This window comes from Bos mutus, chromosome 11 (genome assembly GCF_027580195.1).
Source record: "Bos mutus isolate GX-2022 chromosome 11, NWIPB_WYAK_1.1, whole genome shotgun sequence".
Taxonomy (NCBI): Eukaryota; Metazoa; Chordata; class Mammalia; order Artiodactyla; family Bovidae; genus Bos; species Bos mutus.
This window is the reverse complement of record NC_091627.1, coordinates 105,351,728-105,366,750: the sequence shown is the minus strand read 5'-3', so window position 1 is coordinate 105,366,750 and position 15,023 is coordinate 105,351,728. Positions and strand designations below refer to the sequence as shown.

At 47.9% G+C, this 15,023-nt stretch overlaps 1 long non-coding RNA gene across 1 annotated transcript in view; it reads left to right on the top strand.

Annotated features, from left to right (window-relative positions):
* The window catches only part of LOC138989936 (uncharacterized), a 222,280-nt gene extending 207,905 nt beyond the window's left edge, over nucleotides 1-14,375 (top strand). Inside the window, exons 6-8 of the long non-coding RNA XR_011466137.1 lie at nucleotides 1,260-9,755; nucleotides 10,571-13,233; nucleotides 13,520-14,375. This is a non-coding gene — a long non-coding RNA (uncharacterized lncRNA). The remainder of the gene's footprint in view (nucleotides 1-1,259; nucleotides 9,756-10,570; nucleotides 13,234-13,519) is intronic.
* The last annotated feature ends 648 nt before the right edge of the window (nucleotides 14,376-15,023 follow it).

Here is a 15,023-nt window from a genome sequence, read left to right as displayed (position 1 = left end):
TGTGAGAGACACATCCCCCATCCCCCCATCCCCCCACCCCTCTGGCCAAATTCATGTTGAAACGCTAACTCCCAGTGTGATGATATAAGGAGATGGGGCGCCTTAGAAGCAATTTGGTCTTGATGTCAGAACTCTCATCAACAGGATTAGTGCCCTTATAAGAGAGACAATGCCAGAGGTTCTCTCCCCCTCTTTCTACTCTGTGAAGATACAATGAGAGTACAGCAATCCAAACCCACTCCTGGGCATATATCTGGGAAAAAACGATATATAATTTGAAAAGAACATGCAGCTCAATGTTCACTGCAGCACTATTTACAGTAGCCAAGACGTGAAAGCAACCTAAATGTCCATCAGCGGAGGAATGGATAAAGGAGATGTGGTGCAGATGCACAGTGGAATACCCGTGTGTGTGCTAAGTCGCTTCAGTATGTCTGACACTTTGTGATCCTAGGGACTGTAGCCTGGCATCCTCTGTCCATGGGACTCTCCAGGCAAGAATACTGGAGTGGGCTACCATGTCCTTCTCCAGGGGATCTTCCTGACTGTTCACTTCCAAGGAGAACTTCTCAACAGGTTTTCCCTGAGAGACAGAGATCTGCTTCCTTCCTCAAATTTTAGGCCTAAGATCAAAGTAATAAGGACTCGTGTCAAAAAAAAAAGAACCTAGCAACAGATGCCTCCTGAGCTTCAGTGTGTAAGACCAAGGTCTTCATACCCAGTCAAGGCTTCTCTTGGGGTTTCAGTGGGACTGGCATGTGGGCATATTCAGTGTGCTAGCTTAATGCCAACCCCATCAACAGGGCCCTGTCCAGTGGAGGAGGCAGAGACTATTCAACTCAGTGAAAAAAGTAAAAGTGTTAATCAGCCAGTTGTGTCTGACTCTTTGCGACCCCATGGACTATAGCCTAACAGGCTTCTCTGTCCATGGAATTCTCCAGGCAAGAATACTGGAGTGGGTAGCCATTCCATTTGCCAGAGGACCTTCCCAACCCAGGGACTGAACCCAGGTCTCCTGCATGGTAGGCAGATTCTTTATCATCTAAGCCACCAGGTTCCCCCATAAATTAAAGGTAATACTCATGTTGACTTGAGACTGTTAATATACAGGGAATGGTACTAAATATCTCTCCCAAGGTCTGATGAGAATTTGCCTCTTTGGGCCGTGGTGTAAAGGCCTCTTTGGAGGATGGTGTATAGGTTCCTGGGGGGTATTGACTGTGAACTCTGGTAAAATGTAACCTTGGTCTGCTCCCCAGCAGGGAGCAAAAAGTGCTGTCTCCCCACTGCCCCAAGACTGATGAGTGTCCATGGATATGAAAGGCCTCTCTGATACCCATCTTTCAGCCTCATCCTGACGCCTCTCTAAAGAAGACCAGGAAGAGGCAGCTGAGAAGACTGTGCTGCAAACACACAGCCCAGAGACCTTAATCCCAAGGCACTGTGCCTGCTGGTGATCTGGACGTCCTTTGATGAAAAAGAAATGAGGGACTTCCCTGGTGCCTAGTGGTTAAGAATCCACCTGCCAATGGAGGGGACACAGGTTCAATCCCTGGTCTGGGAATATTTCACGTACCATGGGACAACGAAGCCTGTATACCACAACTACTGGAGCCCACACGCAGAGCCCAAGCTCTGCAACAAGAGAAGCCGCCGCAATGAGAAGCCAGAGCATCGCAACTACAGGGCAGCCGCCGCTCGCCTCAACGAGACAAAGTCCGTGTGCAGCGACCAAGGTCTTGCACAACCAAAAATAAATACATTAATGAATTAATCTTAAAAGAAGGAATGAGAAAATAATTTTGGAACTACTCTCCCTGATGGCAAAGAGCCCCTGTGGTGATGCTGAGCCCTCATCCTGTCCCATACCCTCTTCGCAGCACTTTCTGGACTTTGCTTCATTTAATCTCTGCAATAACCTATCAGATAGCTACTATTATGATTTCCGTTTTACAGATAAGGATTATTCTTAGCTCAGAGTGGCCTGAATGTTATGAAACTCCCTCAAACACTGCATCACCTCCAAAACAGCCCCACTTAGGGCTGCATAAGCTGTAGGACAAAGGCACCATGCCTCCCCAGCCCCCTTCTTCTCAGGGGGCATCACCCCACTTCACACTTCCCCCGATAGAAGCTGGGGTCGTCACGGATGCCCTAATCTGTGTCAGGCCCTGATGTGAGGGCTGGACAGCACTCAGCTAAGACACATGGCTCTGTTCCATCCCCCACTCTGCCCCCTCTTCCTCATATAAAGTCATTTAAAATGGGAAAAGCCACACAGAGCTCACAATAGCAAAGCTGAGATGCAAACCATGCAGAGCAAGCTTTGAGCCACTGGCAACTGCGTTGCCTCCTATTATAATATGATTATGCTGCTGCTGCTGCTGCTGCTAAGTCGCTTCCATCGTGTCCGACTCTGTGCGACCCCACAGACAGCAGCCCACCAGGCTCCTCTGTCCCTGGGATTCTCCAGGCAGGAACACTGGAGTGGGTTGCCACTTCCTTCTCCATATACTATAATATGATTATTATTATATCATATTGCTTGCTTTATTGGACCCTTCCACTAAACTGGTCATGCTGGCAGCACAGTTCCTGAAGGAAATCGAAAATGACTATTCTAAACTAAATCTGGAGGATACAGCCAGCCACAACATGGCAGGCGTTTTATACAGACACAACCAGGGCCTTTCTCTCCACCAATCTGTGCTCAGAGCTAAGGATCCCGGACTTAGCCACCAAGGCAGAGGGTAGAGGCTGGGGGAGAGGCAAAAACTGCCAGCTGGCAGCAAGAGGCAAACAGGGCAAAGAATGAAAAGGATTCAAAATACAAATAGAATCTGACAGCGTCGAATGCCCTTGTGAAGGACTCAGGATCAGTGAGCAGGGCTTGTGGGGGCCACGTTGGGTAGGGCTTGTTTGCATAATACTCAACATCAGCTAGGCTAGAAGTGCATCATTGACCAGCCTCTTTCTTTTTTTTCTGTTGAATTAGTCATTTTTTTTTTTTTTTAAGCTTTGTATTTTATACTGGAGTATATAGGCTTAGCGGTAAAGAATCTGCCTGCAATACAGGAGATGCAGATTTGATACTTGGGTCAGGAACATGCCCTGGAGGAGGAAATGGCAACCCATTCCAGTATTCTTACCTGGAAAATCCCATGGACAGAGAAGCCTGACGGGCTACAGTCCATGGGGTCACAAAAGAGCCAGACACGACTTAGTGGCTAAAGAACAGAGACAATTCACAATGCTGTGATGGGTTCAGGCGCACAGCAGAGCAGCTCAGCCACGCATACACAGGCGTCCATTCTCCCCTCCCACCCAGGCTGCCCCATGACACTGAGCAGAGCTCCCTGTGCTGCACAGTGGTCCTTGTTGGTGATCCGTTCCAAATACAGCAGCACGCACATGTCCATCCCAAACTAGCTATACCTTATCCCCATCCTCCCCTACTCTGGCAACCATAAGATCATTCTCTAAGACTGTGTCTCTTTCTGTTTTGTAAGTAAGTTCATTTGTCTCATGTTTTTTCAGATCCCACATATAAGGGATGTCGTGATATTTTGCCTTCTCTGTGTGACTTACTTCATTCAGTGTGACACTCTCTCAATTGGACCTGGATCCCAAAGAAAACACTTAACCTCTGGTCCTTGGGCACTGTTTCTAAAGACAGAAATATGTAGTCACAAAAAGTGCTAGAAGAATAACATGCATTATTTAAGCATTTTAAGCCATCCCTTGATGCTTGACTTCCCTGGAACTTGGCCTCCTGGAAACACCTTGACTTAAACTGTGCCGTTACAGACAGTGACAGGGCAAGGGGGAAAGGGTTATTTTAACATTTTATTCACGATCCCATAGATTCATCTGGAGAGCGCTGTAGGGGTTATTTCAAACCTGTCTTCTTTCTTAAATATAGCAGTGTGTACATGTCAGTCCTAAACGCCCCCCAGCCTTCCCCTCTGGTTCATAAGTTCATTCTTTAAGTCTGTGAGTTTGTTTCTTCTTTCCTAGTGATCAACATCGCCTGAGAGGGGGCATGATTAACCCTTGCATGTGGGGGAACTGAGGGACGTGAACCTCCTGGCCTGGCCGAATGGAGCGGAATTCTCCACCGGGGCCCAGGTCCTCTGTAGCTGCCATTGTGGATTGACCCCACATTCGGGAGGCGTTGCTTAGGTTAGGTAGGGGTGGAGGAGGGAGGAAAAGGATGCGTTGCATGGAAGAGGGGAAATGGAAATGCCAGAGGGGAGACTGAGCGAGAGGAAGTTGGGGTGGAAGATGAAGGAAGTCACTACCGAGGCACTGAGGTCGGGGAAGAGCTGGGCTGGGGCAGGGGAGCGGAGAGCTGGTGGGGGCCTTTGTCAGGACCAAAACCACTGTTAACACCGGCTCAGCAAGAGAAACTGCAACAGCCTCGGGTTCCAGAAGCCTCCTCCAGACAGCGGGGTGCAGAGCCCTTCCCCACTTCTACACTCCCCCAACCCTGCTCTCTGTAGAGGCTCTCCTGTCTCTGCAGCTCAAGACTCTCCTCTCATCAGCTCCTCTGTATCTGCTGTCCCTCTTGGCTCTAGAAGCTGTACGTGAACCCAGCAGTCACACAGGGTTCTAGGAGTTACTTCTTTCCAGTTTCCTGAACTGGTTTTCCAAATCACCTCAGAAATACCTTTAAAATAAGGCTATAGACTAGGAGAGCATTATGCTAAGTGAAAAAAAGTCAGAGAAAGACAAATACTGTATGACATCGCTTATATGTGGAATCTAAAAGTACAACAAACTAGTGACTGTAACAAAAAAGAAGCAGATTCACGGATACGGAGAATAAACTAGTGGTTACCAGAGAAGAGAAGGGGAGGGGAGGAGGAGGGGCAAGAGAGAAGCGGGGAAAGGGAGGCGCAGACCCCTGGGTGTGAGACAGGCTGAGGACGCATTGCTCAACACGGGGACCACAGACACAATTTTTAACAACAGTAAATGGAGAGTAACCTTTCAGTTCAGTTCAGTTCAGTCAGGCAGTCGTGTCCGACTCTTTGCGACCTCATGAATCGCAGCACGACAGGCCTCCCTGTCCATCACCAACTCCCGGAGTTCACTCAAGCTCACGTTCATCGAGTCCATGATGCCATCCAGCCATCTCATCCTCTGTCATCCCCTTCTCCTTCTGCCCCCAATCCCTCCCAGCATCAGAGTCTTTTCCAAGGAGTCAACTCTTCTCATGAGGTGGCCAAAGTACTGGAGTTTCAGATTTAGCATCATTCCTTTCAAAGAAACCCCAGGGCTGATCTCCTTCAGAATGGACTGGGTGGATCTCCTTGCAGTCCAAGAGACTCTCAAGAGTCTTCTCCAACACCACAGTTCAAAAGCATCAATTCTTCGGTGCTCAGCCTTCTTCACAGTCCAACTCTCACATCCATACATGACCACAGGAAAAACCATAGCCTTGACTAGACGAACCTTTGTTGGCAAAGTAATGTCTCTGCTTTTCAATATGCTATCTAGGTTGGTCATAACTTTCCTTCCAAGGAGTAGGCGTCTTTTAATTTCATGGCTGCAATCACCATCTGCAGTGATTTTAGAGCCCCCAAAAATAAAGTCTGACACTGTTTCCACTGTTTCCCCATCTATTTCCCATGAACGGATGGGACCGGATGCCATGATCTTCGTTTCCTGAATGTTGATCTTTAAGCCAACTTTTTCACTCTCCACTTTCACTTTCATCAAGAGGCTTTTGAGTTCCTCTTCACTTTCTGCCATAAGGGTGGTGTCATCTGCATATCTGAGGTTATTGATATTTCTCCCGGCAATCTTGATCCAGCTTGTGCTTCTTCCAGCCCAGCGTTTCTCATGATGTACTCTGCATAGAAGTTAAATAAGCAGGGTGACAATATATAGCCTTGATGTACTCCTTTTCCTATTTGGAACCAGTCTGTTGTTCCATGTCCAGTTCTAACTGTTGCTTCCTGACCTGCATATAGGTTTCTCAAGAGGCAGGTCAGGTGGTCTGGTATTCCCATCTCTTGAAGAATTTTCCACAGTTTCTTATGATCCACACAGTCAAAGGCTTTGGCATAGTCAATAAAACTGTATAAAAATTTAAAATATAAAGGAAAAACCAAGGCTCCACACAATCAGCAGTTCTGCTCACCACAACCCCACAAAAAAAAGGCAGGCTCAGCTCTGGCAGTTCTGACAGTCTTGCTAGACTGCACACCAGGTTAGGTTTGCTGAGGTGAGGAGACCTGCCCTAATAGAGCACCCAGAGCGCAGGCAGCGCGGCTCACAGGCAGGCCTTCCCTGTGTGAGGGGGTGTCGGGCAGTGAACACAGCCGGCGCCTGTCTGCTCCTCCCTCAGCCCTGCCTGTGGACCCTCCGGGACCACGTGCGAGGTACCACTTTCCCCACACACCGTTTTAGAAAACTGGAAACCTTGACAGACAATTCTATCCGAAAGTCGGGTTTAATCTTATAAAATGTATCAAACTTCTCCCCCGCCCCTTTTTTTCTGCCAGTTTTGAGGCATAACCGACACGCAGCACTGTGTGTATCAATGGCGTCCGGTATCGTGACTTCCGTAAACTTCTTTTATTTCTGTGTGTGAGTTGGGGCTGTGCTGGATCGTGTCGCTGCTCAGGCTTTCTCCAGCTGCCGCCGGGAGGCCACCCTTTGCTGCAGTGCGTGCGCGTCTCACCGCGGCGGCGTCTCTCACCGCAGAGCACGGGCTCCAGGCGCCCGGGGTTAGTAGTTGCGGCACTCGGGCGGAGTAGCTGTGGCACGCGGGCTTAATTGCTCCACAGCATGCGGGATCTTCTTGGACCAGGGATTGAACCCCTGATGCCTCAGTTGACAGGTGGATTCTTATCCACTGTACCACCATGGAAGTTCCAGCATCATGATTTAACTTATGTACTTCTTGAAATGATGACCATCATAACTCTAGTGAACATCCATCATCTCATACTACAAACTAAAAGAAAAAAATTTTTTCTTATGAGAAGAACCTAGGATTTACCCTCTTTACAACTTATATATAAATATAAGTTGTTCTTATATAGCAAACAGCAGTGTTCATTATATTGTACCTGACATCCCTCGGATTTGTTTTTCTTAGAACTGGAAGTTCCTACCTTTTAACCACCTTCATCCAATTTATAAAAGTTTTACGATTTTAAATCCCTAGACTTGCGTTTTTTAAAAAGCAAAATTTGGGGCTTCTCTGGTGGTCTGGTGGTTACGACTTGGCCTTTCAGGGCAGGGGGTGACGGCTCAAGTCCTGGTTGGGGAGCTAAGACCCCACGTACTCCTTGGCTGGAAACCAGAGCATATCTAAACCACAAGCAATAGTGCAACAAATTCAATGATTTAGAAATTCACTCATTTTAAAATTCAGGTGTATTCAATTTAAAAATGGTCCACACCCCCTGCCCCCCACCCCCGAAAAAGAAACTTTAAAAAAGGCAAAACTTGGGAGATGTGGTTAGTATTACTGTATATGGGGAAGCTCCTCGAGACCAGAAGGTCATGAGGGAGCCAGATGTGAGTCTGTGTGTACCAGAGAACAAAGGCCCTGAGGTGCCAAACATGAAGCGCACTGACAGCTACCTCTGTTTTGGTTGGCAGTGCTTTTCTAGATGGAGTCCTCTCCACTATGCAGACTGGAAAACTGCAGTCCAGAGAGGAATGGGGTTCGCTCAAGGGGCCCCAAGAATGAGAGGCAGAGCCGGGGGTTCTCATCTCTGGCCTCTGATCCCACCTACCGTTGTTCATTTCACCACATGACTCCTTAGGGGAACACGAGACCTGCTCCTGGAGTTTTACATGAGGAGAATTGGCTCAGATGGTAAAGAATCTGCCTGCAGTGCAGGAGACCTGGATTTGATCCCTGGGTTGGGAAGATCCCCTGGAGAAGGGAATGGCTACCCACTCCAGTATTCTTGATTGGAGAATCCCAGGGACAGAGGAGCTTGCCGGGCTACAGTCCATAAGGTTACAAAGAGTTGGACATAACTGAAGCAACTTAGCGCACACACACACAAAAGATGCAATGGCATGTCATTTCAGAGGGGGCTGGTCTTCACATTCAAGGGAGACATGAACCCTAAGGAGGAGGCAGTGTTTCTTCCACTTCCATATCAAGATCTGTGTCACATCTTAACATTTCCACTTCACATTGCAGACCTATAATTAACTCATCATGATCAGTGAGTGGATTTTCCATTTTGTGTATTTTTCTGAAGCACTTGGGGCTCTTTGCTTTTTGTGGTAAAACCAGGAGGAGAAGGAAAGTTAGTCATAAAAATGGTCAAGATTGGGAGAAAGATGCGCCACTGGCCTATCCGAGCACAGCGCAAGTACCCCTGATGCCGGAAACTCAGCCTCAGTGTACCGGTGCCAGACTGAATCTTGGCGACTTCAGGGGCAGTAGGCTTCCCAGGTGGCACTAGTGGTAAAGAACCTGCCTCCCAATGCCAGAGGCATAAGAGACTCAGGTTCGATGCCTGTGTCGGGAAGATCCCCCTGGAGAAGGCATGACAACCTGCTCCAGTATTCCTGCCTGCAGAATCCCATGGTCAGAGGAACCTGGAGGGCCACAGTCCATAGCGTCACAAAGTGTCAGATACCACTGAAGTGACTTAGCATACACACACAGAAAAGCTTTATTGCTTTGCCAGGCAAAGTCCTGAGAAACTGTTTGTCCCAACCCCGGCTGGGATTTGGTGAGTTTAATTGCAATGGTTCAAGGGTAGGGTGCTGATAAGGAGCAGGGTGTGTGCAGGCCCTGCATTCCTTTAGTCTGGCCTCAGGAGGTCTCCTGACCTCTGGTTCTCCAGGAATGAAGAATGCTTCATCGAGTAGTTAACAACTTGCATTTCTTGGGGTTTTTAGTTCTGTTGTTGTTGTTCAGTCACTCAGTCGTGTCTGACTCTTTGTGACCCCAGGGACTGCAGTAAGCCAGGCTTCCCTTGTCCTTCACTATCCATCTTGCCCTCTGTTGTCCCCTTCTCCTCCTCCCTTCAGTCTTTCCCAGCATCAGGTTTTTTTCCAACGAGTGGGCTCTTTGCCTCAGGTGGCCAAATTGGAGATTCAGCTTCAGCATCAGTCCTTCCGAAGAATATTCAGGGTTGATTTCCTTTAGGATTGACTGGTTTAATCTCCTTGCAGTCCAAGGGACTCTCAAGAGTCTTCTCCAGCACCACAGTTGGAAAGCATCAATTCTTTGGCACTCAGCCTTCTTTATGGTCCAACTCTCACGTACGTACATGACTACTGGAAAACCATAGCTTTAACTACAGGAACCAAAGACATTATTATGTGTATTCCTTGAGGCCGAGCCAGGATCCTGCACCAAGACTGTGCTATTGTTTATTGGCAGCTCCTCCCTTATCTTTGCTTTCCCTACCCTCTCTGACAAGCAACTGTTTGAACCCGCCCTTTGGAACTCAGGGAAGTTCTTGGAGGCTGGAGTCTATTCCCCACAAACAAGAAATGGGGGACACAGAAAGCATTCATACCTAGGAGCCACAGAGAGTCCTGCTTGGTTTCACCCCCAACCAGGAGAGTTGGACGCAGGATCCATGCTGGGAATGCTCAGATGCTCAGTTGTGTCCGACTGCGACACCATGGACTGTAGTCTGCCAGGCTCCTCTGTCCATGGGATTCTCCAGGCAAGAGTACTGGAGTTGGTTGCTATTTGCTTCTCCAGGGGATCTCCCCAACCCAAGGATCGAACTCACACCTCCTGTGCTCCTACACTGGTAGGTAGATTCTTTTTTTTTTTTTAATTAATTTAGTTTTTAAATTGAAAGATAATTGCTTTACAGACTTTTGTTGCTTTCTGTCAAAATCAAGAAGAATCAGCCATAGGTATAAATATGTCCCCTCCCTCTTGAACTTTCCTCCCATCTCCCTCCCCACCCCACTCCTCTAGGTTGTTACAGAGCCACTGTTTGACTTCCCTGAGTCATACAGCAAATGCCCATTTGGTTATCTATTTTACATATGGAATTGTAAGTTTCCATGTTACTCTCTCCATACATCTCTCCCACCTCCTCCTTCCCTCCCTCCGCCCACCCCCCACCCCACCCCCATGTCCGGTAGGTGGATTCTTTACCACTAGTGCCACCTGGGAAGCAGGATCCATGTTCCCTTCCAAAATAACTGTGAGTCCCACATATATGAAACTTACAAGAGGAGAAATAACATGGCTTGTGAACTTAGTCTTGGGACCATGTTTTCAAGTCACTGTTGAGGCTGAGTTTGTTTTCTGTGGCCTGTCTCCACTGCAAGAAGAGCTGTCACTTTTTCTGCTGGTGGATATTTCCCTTGGGGAAATGAAAACTCATGTGGAAAACAGTCACTCCCATAAATGCTGGATAAACAGAGTGGGCAAATGCCCTCCTCGTTTTCCAAGGAGCAGACTGTGTAAACCAGAAAGGGGTACTTCAGATGTTAATCTTTGGCAAAAACTCTCAAATGAATTAGCAAATAGTGACTGGAGATAAAGTAAAACTTGGTTCAAAGGTCAACCTCTGAAATGATTCAGGTTGCTCTCCACTCTCTACCTTGGCAGGGAAGGGCAGGCCCCAAAGCAAGCAGCAAAGAGCACACTCTTCCAGGAATTTGGGAAGAAGCTCCTGACTCCCCACGGCAAAAACAACCCTGAAGAGAGACATGTGGGATCTGGGGCCAAGGGGGCTTTTCTCATCGCTGGGAGACGTGCTGGGTGAACTGGCTATCCACTGAAGAAAGACCAAAGTAGAAGGAGAAAAGATAGGACAACATGGTTATGACCTTGGAGTTGGAGTGGGCACCGCCTCAAGCAAACACAAATCACAAAGGCAAACAGAAAGAGTGATGTCAGCCTTTATCAAAATGTGGAACTTCTGATTCAGAATCAGGAATCACTAGAAGCTGAGATAAAGACAAACAACAAAGTTGGAGAAGGTATTTGTAATATAGATAGATAGATAGATAGATATGTGTGCATGTGAGTTCAGTTGCTTCAGTCATGTCTGACTCTTTGATACCTCTGAGACTGTAGACTGCCGGGTTCCTCTGTCTACGGGATTCTCCAGGCAAGAATACTGGAGTGGGTTGCCATTGCCTCCTCCAGATCTTTCCAACTCAGAAATCAAATGTACATCTCCTGCGTCTCCTGTACTGCAGGCAGATTCTTTACCACTGAGCCACCAGGGAAGCCCATAATATGTGCGTGTACATGTATTTAGGTGTATGTGTGTATACATATACAGATATATTTATGTATATGCAGAAATGGATACACATACACATAAAAGCTGGATTATTATCCAGACTTTGTTAAAAACTACTATCAATCTGTAGGAAAAAAGACCAAGACCAACAACCCAATGGAAAAATAGATAAAAAGATGAGCAGCCAGTTCATAAGATGGGAGGGTCCAGAGAGACCTTTGTTTTATCTCGACAGTGCAAATTTTTAATACTTCCAGGGAGGGCTTATTCTTATATGAATTTTATAAAGAAAATAAAGAAGAAAATCATCTGAAGATGAAACCCAAGCCATGAGAAGTATTAGTTTGCCAACATGTAGGGAGCACTTAATCTCTAAAGTATGAGCTCCTTGGCAACTACAGAGCAGCAAAGACCAGAGCTGGACCCAAACAGGACTCTTAAGAGGGAGGCCCAGCCCCTCTCAGCTCTGTGCCTGGCAGCCCGCAGGGGTCTTGGCTGTTCCAGGGTGCTGAGAAGGATGGACTCCAAATTTAAGACCCTCTGATCACCATTCTACCATTAATGTTCCGTTACAGATGTTGTTTGGTCACTAAGGCATGTCCGACTCTTTGCAACCCTATGGACTGTAGCCCTCCAGGCTCCTCTGTCCACGGGATTCTCCAGGCAAGAATACTGGAGTGGGGTGCCATTTCCTCCCCTAGTGGATCTTCCCAAGCTAGGAATCCAACCCACATCTTCTGTCTCCTGCATTGGCAGGTGGATTCTTTACCACTGAGCCGCCTGGGAAGCCTTGAAGCGTCTGTGCCCCCTCCATTCCCCTGGCCTTGATTACACTCTGGCCTCTCTGTGAGAACCTGGTTTCTCAGCCCCACCAGTGCTCAGGGGAGCCCAGCCTGCCACCCAGCCATCTAGTCCTGTCTCAACCAAAGCTGGAGTGGGATTGGGGAATGTCTCCACCCTGTGCATTGTAGCCAACTGAACTCAGGACTTTCACATATGATCAGAATCTTCTAGCTCAAGAGATCACGGTTCATGGTGCCAGAGCCTAGCAGGCTGGGGGATCCAGGATCATGAGAGTATCCTGCCTTCCCCTCTGTGGTTGGCTGCCGAGGAGGCACTACAGATTGGCTGAACACTTCAGAATGAACAATAATAACAACATTTTATTTCAAACACAGCTTGATGTTTTTTATTTTTTAATTGCAGTATAATTGCTTTACAATGTTGCGTTAGTTTCTGCGTACAACATCATGAATCAGCTGTACGTATACATAGATCCCCTCTCTCTTGAGCCTCCCTACCCGCCCAGGTCATCACAGAGCACCCAGCTGAGCTCCCTGTGCTGCACAGCAGCTTCCCGATAGCTGAAATGCTGTGGATGAACCTAGAGCCTGTCACAGAGAGTGAAGTCAGAAAGAGGAAAGCAATATTTAGAGGAATGCATGTATATGGAATATAGAAAAATGGTACTGATGAGCCTATTTGCTGGGGCAGGAGTAGAGGGGAAGGAGCAGAGAATGGACTTGTGGTCACGGGGTGGGGGGTGGGGGCAGAATTTCATTGACATATATACACAGCTTGAATTTTATCCTATTCTCAGGAGGCCCAAAGGGATAAAGTCCCCTAATCTCACACCTGAGGTTCAGAATTGAGAAATCACCCTGCCTTGGAACAGGAACTTTTATTTTGTAACTCCAGTCTCTGCTCCTCTGTGCCTGGTGTTCTGTTTGGGAGTCTCCCCAGGGTGATGGTGCCTCCAGATAAAGTTGTAATGAGAGAGGCGGGAGGGGGACGGTGAAAAGGCCGGGCAGAGAGTAAACAGACCTTCTCCAATCCAAAGTCTAGGCAGCAGAGCACTCAGTAGGTCTACAGAGTGACTCCTGACTGCCTATGAATGCCCTCTATTCAGGAATCCAGCCTTTTGTTTAAGGGTGAAGAGCGTTCTGAAGAGCGGAGAACTGGCCGAACTGGTCTGGCCACTCAGCAGAAGTGAATACTTCCCCCTGGGGCCAGGACTCAGGTGAATGATGTCATCGATATTTTCAGGGCAATTCTAATCTGTGATTAACTTTTATCTCTGCTGTGAAATAATAGCCTCCTTTTCAGACTGCTAACAAGAAATAAAACTGGCTGCCTGGAGCGGGCTGTTTCCTACTCAGCTCAGACCCTGGAGGGCAGCTCTAAACAGAGGCAGCCTTGAGAAGGCTGATGGGGTACCCCTGGGGAAAGCCTGGGGTGAGGGAGGCTGGGGATGATGGGGGAGATGGGGACAGGAGTCCTCCAAGTCCTGGCCTTTGTTATTCCAGGCTCCTCTGTCCATGGAATTCTCCAAGCAAGAAGACTCAAGTGGGTAGCCATTCCCTTCTCCAGGGGATCTTCCCCATCTAGGGATTGAACCCACGTCTCCTGAATTGCAGGCAGATGCTTTACCATCTAAGCCATTTGTTATTCCAGTGTACCCAGCTTTCCTGACCTGATTTCAAACTCAGCTTCCCCAAAGCAGACAGGCCACTTTCTCCTGTCCTCTCTTCTTGTTTAACCAGGAAGCTTTAATAGAACCACCTAGCAATTCTTGAGTCCTGCCTCATTCGGGCCTGGGTTGAATCCCTCTGTGAGCACAGCAACACCACGGAAGGCCTCCCCATGACCTCACCTTTGCCAGATACTTAATTTTTCAGCCCACATCAGGCCTCAGACAAAAGGAAGCCAGAGTTGTTTTTCTAAAAGACATGTTTGGGATTTCCCTGGTGGAATAGGGGACGGGAATCTGCCTGCCGATGCAGGGGCCATGTGTTCGCTCCCTGGTCCGGGCAGATTCCACATGCTGCAGAGTGACTGGGCCCTCACACCAGAACTGCTGAGGCCTGCATGATGCAACTACTGAAGCCCAGGCACCTAGAGCCCGCGCTCCGCAACAAGAGAAACAACTGCAATGAGAAGCCCTCATAGTGCAACTAGAGGAAGCCCACACACAGCGACAAAGACCCAGCACGGCCAAAAATTAAACTAAATAAATAAAATCAAAGACATGTTTGTGTTTCTGTCTAAAGTTCCCACTATAGGGACACCAGAACTTAGCATTCAAGACCCTTCACAGTCCATAAATGAGAACCTTGGGTTCTGGATCTCAAGACCATTGGGAAAATCATGCATGAATCAGACAGGTGAATCCAGGGCTTTCTTTTAGTCAATATTTTGTTTACTCCATTTTGATGGAGACAAAATACCATATCTATGTGACCCCACATAGATAAGAGGGCAAAGGAGAGGTCTGTTCAGCTCAATAGGGCCAGTGCAGGGGGCCATGCACAAGGCCTTGGGGGCTGTGGAAATTAATGACTATACAGCTTGGTGGTGCTTTTCTCCAGAGAGGGGCCTGGCCCATGTCCCTTCCAGTGGGTTAAGTTCCCCTCCAAGAGACCTATTGACAGGAAAAGAATTGAGTCACTCAAGTGGGTTGACCCTTATGACCTCAGCACTGAAAACCTGAGGGTTTTCAACCTGTTTCTTAAACGGGGCTGAGAAATGAGAAAAGGACCCTGGGGGCAGCAGGAAATAAGACTGAGATTTTCCACTGGGGTTACAGGTCCCAGGGACTATTCTTAGGACCCAGGGGTTCTGGCAGATGGCACCCCAGAGGGTTTCACGCAGATTGGAACAAACTCAGTGCTACGTTCCTCCCCACCCTCTGCATGTAGAGGAGGAGACCTTTTAGAATAATCAGAGGCATTTTCTTTAAGGATGTTGTTTTCTCTCGGTGGTGATATGAAGCCAGCCAGAGCCAGCTGTTTCTCCATCAGGGCTAGGATG